The sequence below is a fragment of the Dromiciops gliroides genome, chromosome 5 (genome assembly GCF_019393635.1).
Source record: "Dromiciops gliroides isolate mDroGli1 chromosome 5, mDroGli1.pri, whole genome shotgun sequence".
Lineage (NCBI taxonomy): Eukaryota > Metazoa > Chordata > Mammalia > Microbiotheria > Microbiotheriidae > Dromiciops > Dromiciops gliroides.
In genome coordinates, this window is record NC_057865.1 from 149697717 (window position 1) to 149709346 (window position 11630).

Genomic DNA, 11630 nt, shown 5'->3' on the forward strand with positions numbered 1-11630 from the left:
TTGCCTAGAATTCCAACTCTGCAGCACATCACCTGGGCCCCTAAGCTACTCCTAGCACCATTGTACCTCTAGCTCATAATCTTTAAGAATGCTCAATCTGGGCAGCTAGGTGGCACAGTGGATAAAGCACTGGCCCTGGATTCAGGAGGACCTGAGTTCAAATCCAGCCTCAAACATTTGACACTTACTAGCTGTGTGACCCTGGGCAAGTCACTCAACCCTTACTACCCTGCAAAAAAAAAAAAAGAGGTCTCAGGGATGGCGTGGTGATGGGGGTCGCGCAGGGTTGCGGGTTGGAGCGTTGCAGATGCTAAGTGTCCACCTCTGTCTCTCCATGCTCCAGGCTGAGGGTCCTGCTGCACCAAAAGCAGGAATATGGTGGCCGCAAAGAAGACGAAAAAGTCGCTGGAGTCCATTAACTCAAGGCTCCAGCTGGTGATGAAAAGCGGCAAATACATGCTAGGCTACAAACAGACCCTGAAAATGATCAGACAAGGCAAAGCCAAATTGGTCATCTTGGCCAACAACTGCCCAGCCTTGAGGAAATCAGAGATTGAATATTATCCTATGTTGGCCAAAACTGGTGTACATCACTACAGTGGCAACAACACTGAATTGGGTACAGCTTGTGGGAAGTACTACTGAGTTTGTACACTGGCTATCATTGATCCAGGTGATTCTGATATCATTAGAAGCATGCCAAAATAGACCAGTGAAAAGTAAACTGTACAAAAGTATTCTTTAATAAACTGGCCAAAGCTTGTTTAAAGAAAGAAAGAAAGAAAGAAAGAAAGAAAGAAAGAAAGAAAGAAAGAAAGAAAGAAAGAAAGAAAGAAAGAAAGAAAAGAATGCTCAGTCGTCCCTCACTACTAGTTTCCCACCCCACACATACACACAAATATAGTTCATTGCTAATTCCTATCAATCCCTTTCTTTCCCATCACCTGTCTTTTTTACATCCATAGCTATATCTTTTATAAAAATGAGATAATATTTGTAAAGCACTTAGCACATACTTAACAAATGGGGGGAGGCTTCTCTTCCCCTTCCCTTATCTAGGTCCTGAATCCTAGACCTCTAAGATAGTACCCCCAACTCCAACCTTACTTTCTCCATAGCAACAGTGTGGTACAGTTGAAAGACTGTTGCCAGACAACCTGGGTTTGAATCCTGGCTCTACTATTTGCCCTGTGTGAACTTGGGTAAATTATTAAAATAAAAATGATAACTAGCAGAGTGCTTTAAGATTTGCACAGCATTTATGTTATCTTGTTTGATCCTCATACTACTCAGTGAGCCCCACTTGATACACGAGGAAGCTGAGTCTGAGAAAAGTTGTATGACTTGCCCCCCCGTTGACACCGCTTGAAAGTGTCTGAGGCAGATTTTGAAATACGGTTTTCCTGATTCCAGCATTGTAGCCCCCTCACTGGATGGAACAGACTTTGGGAGATAGTGGAAAACAGAAGGGGTGGTATAGTCCCTAGGGTCATGAAGAATCTGACACAAATGAATAACAAAGCTGCCTCTTAAATTCTCTCTGACTCCCTTTCTTCATCTCTAAAAGAAGGAGACTGGCTTAATGACCTCTGTAATCCCTTCCTGCTCTGAATCTATTACACTATATAATCTTTATGTCACTTGGAAATTCCCTGAGCATTAAAAACGCAAGATAATTTTACTAAAGCAATTCTCAGTTGCCCAATTTTTTGCAAAACAACTAAACCAAGAACTGCCAGACAATTAATTATATCTACCTTGTCTGGCTTATGAATGTTTTTCATTGTGGAAACCCATAAATTAAAATAGAACATGACGTTTAGTTTTCTCTGAGGTTTCCCTAGAACATGTCTCTAGTTAGCTTCTGAAATGTTTCAAATGATAGAGCTCGTTAGCACGAACGGTTAAACACAGCCCTGTGGTAAGTGTGGACACATGAAAATAAGACAAATATATTGCTACCCTGGTTAACACTGACCCTAACTTCCGGTGTTCTCTGTGAGGGCAGCAAGAATTGGGAAATGAAAACAACTGACTGCCAATTTTCATTGTCAGTGTATGATGCCACTGGGCCTCTAGATTTTCAGACTGCATGACACTACTATTGATTTCATTAAAGTCCACTTCAGGATTGGGAAAGTCCCACAGAACCCAAAATATTCTCTAGACTGGGGGGGGTGGAGGGGAAGGGAATAAGCATTTATATAGTTACTACTATGCCTTGCCCTTTACTTGTTATTATCTCATTTGATCTTCACAACAAACCTAGGAGGGAAGTGCTATTATTATCTTCATTTTGCAGTTGAAGAAACTGAGACCAAGGTTACATGGCTTGCCCAAGGTCATGTAACTAATAAGTATCTGAGGCAGAATTTGGATCTTCCTGAGTCCAGTCCCTAGCCTCTCTCCGTCACCACAATGTTTCCGGGTTTACCACATAGAGCAGAAATACATAGATGTACAGGATGATAACTTCAGAGAATTATGAAATCAATGGAATGTTTTCTCTACAGAGAGGGGAAACCAGAGCATGTCTGTAGGCAACAAGGAAGAAGCCAGTGGTTACCAGAGTTTAAAGATGAGAGAAAAGAAATCAATAAATGGATAAGCTCTCTGGAAATAAGCAAAGTGATGGGACTAAGGGAACAAGTAGAAGAGTTAACCTGGGCAAGAATAAGGACCACCTCTTTCTCATAGACAGGTAAAGGCACTGGAGTTACTGAATTCGAGGCAAAGTGTGAATGACCGATAGGTTTAATTAACCCTCCAGGTTCCATTTGGATTTTTAAAAGATATTTCCAACTCAGATGAATATATACTTGGTGGAATGTGTGAGAGGGGGCTAATGCTCTTGGGATCTATCTAGTCACCATTCCCAAGGCAGATAATGGCATAGGCCAATTTTAAGACTCATTTCCCTTTTGGCCCTCCCCACCCAGAGGCATACTATCCTTGTTTTTTCTGCCCTAGTTACTAGTTACTTTTCAAAATAGTTACTAGTTACTAGTACCTAGTTACTTACTAGTTGCTCTGCAAAATACTCATTTAGATATTACCATCTCTGCCCATTCTCTCAGAGTTGGGTAGGTGCTCCTAAAGTGGTCCTGTAGCTTAATCTAATTTTCCTAAGATAACTACTCACTCTCTGTGGTCAGCTGTAATGCAATATATGACTACAAAATAACATGGCTGATTATTTTCACCAACATACTAGATAAATGTTCTCCCTTTCAAAGTGGTCACTTCAAAAAACTATATAAAGTCATTGGAAGGATTTGCTCAAAAGATTTTAGAGTTACTTCCAGGATCTCCAGCACATTCTTTTGAATATACAAAATGGTGCCAAAACATTATCCTTTGAAGACAGATCTGAGTTTTAGAAGCTGACTAAAGTAATTCAGAACCAGGTCAGGTGAATAAGGTAGAAGATCAAACTAAGAATTACTGTTTGGGATATTTTTTAAAAATGAATTGTGGCTGATTAAAGTAAGAACCTAATCACCACCTCATTCTTCCTCTACCACCAGGACAAAGGAAGAGCATGAGAGAGAAGTGAAGGGGAAAAGCTACCGTCCAAAGGTTATTGTCTTTAGAAAAGAAACCTCTCCCCTTTCCCCTGTAGGGTGGTGGAAGTGCATAGTAATCAGTAATAAATTGCCAAGGAACATTCTGTCTAAGGATCGCCCTGAACTTCTTTCACTCATCTAAAGTCTTATTCCAGTTGTTACCAATTTACTGTTTTTTAAAGATGTTATCAAAATATTAATGGAGCTAACAATTTCATAATCTGATCATTTAAAAAAATTTTTGTGAGGGAGGGAAGGTCACATCTGAATTTTCTTCTATTGGAATAATCTTTCTACAGAACATGTATCATTAGGTACAAATTAAAATTTTATAATATCAATTATATATGATCTACCTTTCATCATAAAATCAGCTTTAAGGGGAGAACCTAAAACACACAAATAGATTGGAAAAGAGGCTATTCACTCTGAAGGTCATATTATAAAAACTGTGGTAATTTGTAAGGATGTGGTAAGCCATCATTGTTGTGCACAATGGGTGAGACTTTTAGGTCCCACTGTGTATTTTTCTCATTCTGGGCCCCCAAATTACAACACCTTTTTTCCCCTCTACTTTCTCATCACTCCCCTGTCCTCCCTCCCCACAAAGACATAAAGCTTCCCAGCCTCTGCTTTACCTGTGGTGGGAAAAACAAGGGGAATAATTGGTGGGAACGAAGGAAGCAATCCTTTCAGTTCTTGGACCTACAGCATGAGCCACACCTGCCACGCCCGTGGCAATCTTAGGAGAAGAAATAAAGTCCTTTGTGGGTTGTCTGTGGGAAAGAAGGAAAAGAGAAGATCCTCCCTACGGAATTGAAATGACTGATGTCACCTACTCTCCATAGGGCTTGGTTTTTATCCAAGCAAACACAAGGTTCTCTTTGAGCCAGAGATAGTTTAAATCATCCTTGCAAATTGGTTCAAGAAATCCACAGAGATTTTTTTTTTACAATCCCTCTTCTCAGGTAGCAAATGTTCTATTGGGTTGTGTTTTGTATGGAAATGAATTTGAATTTGGATCTGGAAGGTTGGATCTGGAGGTAGTAGTTGAGCAACAGGTTAGCTTGGTTTAATGGTTACATTACACAACATGGGCAAGACATCCCATGACTTAGAACCTTGTTATAACTCACCCAGGAAATCCAGCTAGACCACCCAGAGATTTATAAAAGCACCTCAGGCATCCATAAAAGATCTGTAGAGGAATAATGTCTGGAGCCTAATGGCAGATAGCCTCTGTTCTGGTTAAGTTCAGTCTGTGGACATGCTTAATTAGAAGTTCACTTAGTTAAATAAATGAAGCTCTATTTGCTTTCTCTTTTGGAGAAAAAGAAAGGGAGGAGAGGAGAGAGAGAAGGGAAGGGAAGGGAAGGGAAGGGAAGGGAAGGGAAGGGAAGGGAAGGGAAGGGAAGGGAAGGGAAGGGAAGGGAAGGGAAGGGAAGGGAAGGGAAGGGAAGGGAAGGGAAGGGAAGGGAAGGGAAGAAGAGGGGGTGGGAGGGGAGGGAAGGGAAGAACAGAGGGAAGGAAGGAAGAGAGAAGGAAAGAAGTGGAGAGAAGAGATGAAAGAGGAGAGGGGCAGGGAAATAGAGGGGAGAGAAGGAGAAGGAAGTGAAGGGAAGGAAAGGAGGGTAGAAGAGAGGGGAGGGGAAGAAAGGGGAGGGAAGGAGAAGGGAGAAGGAGGAAAGGGAGGAAGGAGGGGAAGAAAGGAGAGTTGAGAGAAGGAAAGGAAGGAACAAAAGAGAAAGTAAAGGAGGAAGAAAAGAAGTAGAGAAGAGATGAGAGGAAAAGAAGAGAGGAGAGGGAAGGGGGAAAGAGGGGCAGAGAAAGGAAGGGGAGAAGAACAGAAGGGAAGAGAGAAAAGAGGGAAGAGGGAAGGAGACAACAGTTTTAGAGCTGGAAGTGACCTCAGAAGCTGCCTAGTCCAATGCCCTCATTTTGCAAATAAGGAAACTGACACCCAAAGAAAAGTGGTCACACAGGTAGTAAGCATCAGAGGAACTAATTGAAAGCAAATCCTCTTACTCAGAATCTTTCCACTGTACTAATTGAACAGAAACTAAAGACCTAAAGGAAAGAAAGAAGAAAGGGAAGGAGGAAGGGAAGAAATGAAGGGACCACAAATCTAAAACTATAACCAAACATGTAAAAGTTAGGAAGTCTTAAGTTAAGCTGTTTGGATTTGTTCATCTGTAAAATTGGGATAACAATACTTGTCACAACAAGAAATGTCAACCATGTTAAAATCTTGATGAGCCACCAGGGACCATCGGAATATGTATCTTGGACAGAAGGCATTACAGATGGGCAACAAGTTGGACCCAGAATTGAATGGAAGGCCATCAGGCTAGATAGCATTTGGAATATTGTACAGAGTATACAACAATCCCAAGCTGCTCCTTGTTGCAAAGACACATAATTTTTATTACTATCACTTTAACACCAACATTTTCCCAGTAATGCAACATGTCTGATCTCAGAAGAATCAGAACTACAGGTGACCCAAAGGCAGAGGTGTGCCAAGTCCATGCCCTGGCAAAGCTGATTTTTAAATTTTCAATGTGAGCATTTGCACCTTGGAAATCAGCAAAGGTGACAAATCAGGGCTCGATTTACTGTTTTGTTGATTGTCCAGACTTAAGAAAACGATGGAGAAAATGTCAGTAATGCAGATTAAATTTAAAAGTGTGTCATGGGTATAGTTGTTGCTGTTTCCAAAAAGCCAACCATTAATAATTTATCAGCTCTTTGCTGCCCAGAGAGAAAAGGAAAGATGTATGCAGGGCTTGAGTAGGCAACACCAAGGTGACCTTAACATGAAAAGTGGCATAAAAGACATCATCAAAATTATGTGTGACTGAAGAAGGAGGTATATAGGGAATTTGGTGAAAGTACGGATGGACAGATGGATAATTCAAGTGTTATAGTGGTATCCACAAAGTATTAAAAGAATTACAAGGAGACTTGCACCTCCTTGGGATAATCCTTGCCACAACTGCTATACAATCATGAGGGCAGCTGGGTGGAGTACTAGATAGAGCACTAGACCTGAAGTTAGGAAGACCTGAATTCAAATTCAGCCAAAGACACTTAATAGCTGTGTGACCCTGGGCAAGTCACTTAACCCTGTTTTCTTTAATTTTCTCCTTTGTAAAATGAGCTGAAAAAGAAAATGACAAACCACTCCAGTATCTTTCCCAAGAAAATCCCAAATGGAGTCACAAAGAGTTGGAGTGAAATGAATGAACAGCATCACAATCATGATGAGCCCAGGATCATCAATAGGTCCAATTGTGACAGGCATTACAGTAAGTTAGACCCAGAATTGTACAGTTGAAGATGAGGCTGGATTGCATTTGGGAAATCATGCTACATTTTTGGTGACCTATGGATGATACATGAAAAAACACAGACAATAATTACAAAGGATAAATAGATGTAAATGGGTTATAGTGTATAAAGACCCACTGAAGTGCCAAAGTCTAAGTAATAATTGTATTATCTACCCCAAGGAGTTGTTATGAGGATAAAGTGAGGTAACGGACAGAAGGTATCTTATAAATTGTAAAACACCATATAAAAATGAACCATCATCATTTTATTATATCTTCCTCTGTAACACAAAAATAATAGTAAAAATGCCATTCTGCAACAAAATCATAATTGCTCATCATGACTTTATAATTTTTACTTTAAATCTGAAGTTTAAACTATTATTTTGGTTTTGGTTTTGTTTTGGGGGGGTTTTTTGGTGAGGCAGTTGGGGTTAAGTGATTTGCCCAGGATCACACAGCTAGTAAGTGTTAAGTGTCTGAGGCCGGATTTGAACTCAGGTACTCCTGACTCCAGGGCCGGTGCTCTATCCACTGTACCATCTAGCTGCCCCTAAACTATTATTAATAATATATTTCTGCATCTATCAATTCTGCATATTTAGAAGAAAGGGGGGAAAGGTAGTTTAAAGTAGGTACTCTAAAATTTAGAGTATAGAACTTTTGAGACTTCCATCTAACCTTTGATTCTTGGGGGGACAAACAGGAAAAAATATTCTTAATTTCTATTTGCCAAGTAGAGAGCTTTGCATATGGGTACTAAGAAGGGGGTAATATTTTTTACTGATGGCTTCTAGGTAATCATCAGCGTTGTTCATATCCATAATACAAGCTTTTTTTGTGTGCAGACCTATCCATGACCTTCATTCTTGCCTGGGGGGGACCACCCATCAGAAGGGTGAGAGAGGATTCATTGTCCCCATTATCTCTTCCATATACCTCCTTGTGCATAAAGCATCAATCATGATAAATTATCCTTTAATAGGTTGCTGGAGTACAGAATTCTGCCTCATAAGGGTTTATTAGTCTTTTCTGAGCAAATATAACCTGAAGAGTCACTTAGTTCCTTTTCTTAATTACCTGTTTTCAACATTCTTGGAGAAGAAAAAAAAACCCATCCCAATTTTAGGAAAAAGATAAAATGAAATTCCAGAAATTGTTAATGGTAGTGTTTTTATTAAATTAATACAAAAATGAAATACCAAGCATATAAGAATACCCACACATATATATGTAGATGTAGATATATATTATATATAGATATAGACAAATACACCAGTTTGGAGACCAAATGCCAGATGACCAGGGTCCATGATAAGGAATGTCATGTTTCTATTTCAACAATTCAATTTGACACATTAAATATATACTATATCCTAGCCCTCAAGGACCTTATTATTATTAAGCACCTACTGTGTATGTCTTCAGAATACAAGGAACTGTGCTTAACTCTGGGGATACAAAGACAAATGAAAAAACTCCTGCTCTCAAGGAATTTCTATTTTACTTGTACATAGATAAGCAAAAATAGATCATCTGAGGAAGAGAAAGCACTAGCAACTAGGGGAATCAGAGAAGCTTCCTTGAGCTGAGCCTAGGCGGAAGATAAGAATTCTCTGAGGTAGAAGTGAGGATGAAAAGCATTCCAGCCATAGGAAGTGAAAAATGGAGATAGGAAGATGAGCAGAAGAATGGGTGTGCTAATAAATATATAACAACCAGATCTCCAGGGCTGGGAAATTCAAGCAGGGCACACTTAAATTTAATTAACATTATTAACATTTTATCCATCACAATCAACAAATCAGTAAATTAAAGCCTTTAAATAAAGTTATATATGTGTATACACACACACATACATATTATTCCCCCCCTCCCCAGAGATCTAGTTGTTATATATTTGTTAGCAATATATATGTGTGTGTGTGTGTGTATACACACATATAAATTTATATATGTGTGTATAAAAATTAAAGATTTCTGAGCTGTAAATGCTCACATTGAAAATTTAACAATCACCTTTCCAAGCCACTGAGGTGGTTCCTACAAGGAACAGCTAATTGTCCAGTTTGTCTAGAACCTAGAGGGTATAAAAGGGAAGTAGTATGAAAGAAAGATTAAAATAAATAGGTAAAGGGGCAGCTAGGTGGCGCAGTGGATAGAGCACCAGCCCTGGATTCAGGAGGACCTGAGTTCAAATCCGGCCTCAGACACTTAACACTAACTAGCTGTGTGACCCTGGGCAAGTTGTCTCACCAACAAACAAACAAACAAACAAAAACAAAATAAATAGGTAAAATAAATACCAGATTGTAAAGGATCCTAAATGCTTAGCCAAAGAGTTTGCATTCTATTCTAAAAGCAATAGGGATTCACTGAAAATATTTGAGCAGGGAGTGACATTGACATAGACCAATAGCTTTGAAAGATATACTCAATTCAGTTCAAAAGTATTTATGTAGTACAGCATACTAGGCACTAGGAACACAAAAAGATAATCAGACTTGGTTCCTTTCATAATGAAACTTGTGTAGGTGAACATTGTTGGTCTATATATGTGTATATGTTTTGTCTGCCTAGAACAGACTGCATAGGTTTAGGGAAAAATTAGTTATTATTAAAATAATTGATTGCATGATCCAATTTATATTTACCTAACAATATGCATTATAAAACAGAGACTAGAAGATAGAAGTATATAAATTAAGACATATCTGTGAATATTAGAATGTCTCTTTGGTGTATGGTCTCTAGATGTTAGTGCATGATATGTAAGCTAACGCCCACAAATCCTGTAACCTCTTTGGGCTTATAGCCACCTCTTTTCATCCTGTTTTGGTCTTGACCTTACTTCTCTCTCATACCCTGGGCTCCTTCCCTTTCTAAATATTTCTCTACCTTTTCAGTATTTCCTTCTTTCCCTCATATCACCACAGCTGCTGAGAGGCTGGGCATGAGCTTACGCTTATATAGTTCTTTGTAGTCTGCAAAGTACCACCTCAAAAGACTTGGTGAGGTCTCTATTTTTTTCTGGAAAGGACCTGTGATTTTGTTGGTGCCGTGAATTACCAGATGAGGAAATTTCTCCTATCCATACCATCCTGCTCTAAAACTTAGTCTTGGATAGTTACCTGAGACACTGACAGGTTAAGTGATTTGTCTAGAGGTACAACACAGCCAGTATATATCAAAGGTGAGACCCGAAACCAGGTCTACCTGACAACAATGTCGACCCTCTTTTAAAATTTTTTTTAAATTTTCAAATGTAATAAACATTTTTGTTTATAATTTGGGGTTCCAATTTTTATCCCTCCTTACCTCCCTCTCCTCCCCTCTCCGTGAGGTGGCAAACAATCATATATGGGTTATACATGTATGATTATGTAAACATTACCATACTTGTCATTTTGTACAAGAAAACTTGATTAAAGGGGGAGGGGAATGAAAGAAAGTGAAAAACAGCATGCTTCAGTCTGTTCCATCAATATCAGTTCTTTCTTTGGAGGTGGATAGTATGTTTCATCAATAGTCCTTTGGGGGACTCATCATGGAAAATACTCTCCAAATCCAGAAAAAAAAAAAAAAAGAACTGTGGAATATGGATGCAGATTGAACCATACTATTTCTTTTGGTTTTGGTGCTGTTTTTCTTTTTTTGAGGTTTTTCCTTTTGCTCCAATTCTTCATTCACAGCAAGACTAATGCAGAAATTTGTTTAATGTGATTGTACATATTTAACCTGTAATGGGCTAAAATTCTAGCTAGTCTGTCTAAAATATCTAATGAGCGGTTGCCAATAAATTATAAGCTTTAGAAAGAGTTAGACTTTTAAGCATTTATTAAAGAGAATAAGAATTTGGTGAAGAGAGAGTGAAAGAGGCCTAGATTCAGCTATCTCAGGAAGCCCGAATTTCTGCTCCACTCTCCAAGAGAGTCCTGATGAAAGAGAGTGAGCCTCACCCCTTCTTCGTCCCACAAGCCTCCTGTGAAACTGGGAACATCCCATCCATAAGCACACACAGCTCCAAGCTAATTGGCTGGTAGCTTTGATAGATAGTACCCATGAGCAAACATCACTTCCTGATGCCAAAGAAAAGCCCCATGGCTTGCCCTCAAACGCCTTCTCCTCCTGGCTACGCTTTCCTACAGTAACTCTCCAGCAGGTGGTGTCACTCCAATCGTTAGAAACCTATATCAGATTTCTTGCTGTCTTGGGGAGGGTGGGAGAGAGAAGGAAGAGAGAAAAATTTGAAACTAGAAATCTTATAAAAACAAATGTTGAAAACTATCTCTACATGTAACTTGAAAATAATAAAATACTTTTATAATTTTAAAAAATTGGTCCTTTGGGATTGTCTTGGATCACTGTATTGTTGAGAATAGTCAAGTCATTAACAGGTCTTCCTCAAACAATATTGCTGTCTCTTTGCACAGTATTCTCTTGGTTCTGCTCCCTTCACTATATATCATTTCATACATGTGTATCCAGGCCTTTCTGAAGTCACCTCTGTGAAATGGGGATAATGATAACATCCACCTCCCAGGGCTGTTGTGAGGATCCAATGAGATGAGTGTATGGCATTTCACACAGTACTTGACTCAGTAAGCATCACATTAATGTTAGCTCTTCTCAGATGACTCGCCACAGATAGTAATGTTCCAAAGCCTGATTAGAATCCAGATTGACTGACTCGTTTCTCACCATCTTTCTACTAAGTATAGTTTCACAAAGA

General features: G+C 39.2%; 1 pseudogene; it reads left to right on the plus strand.

Annotated features, from left to right (window-relative positions):
- Positions 1-375: 375 nt before the first annotated feature.
- LOC122729805 lies at positions 376-708 on the plus strand (annotated as a pseudogene).
- Positions 709-11630: the final 10922 nt, after the last annotated feature.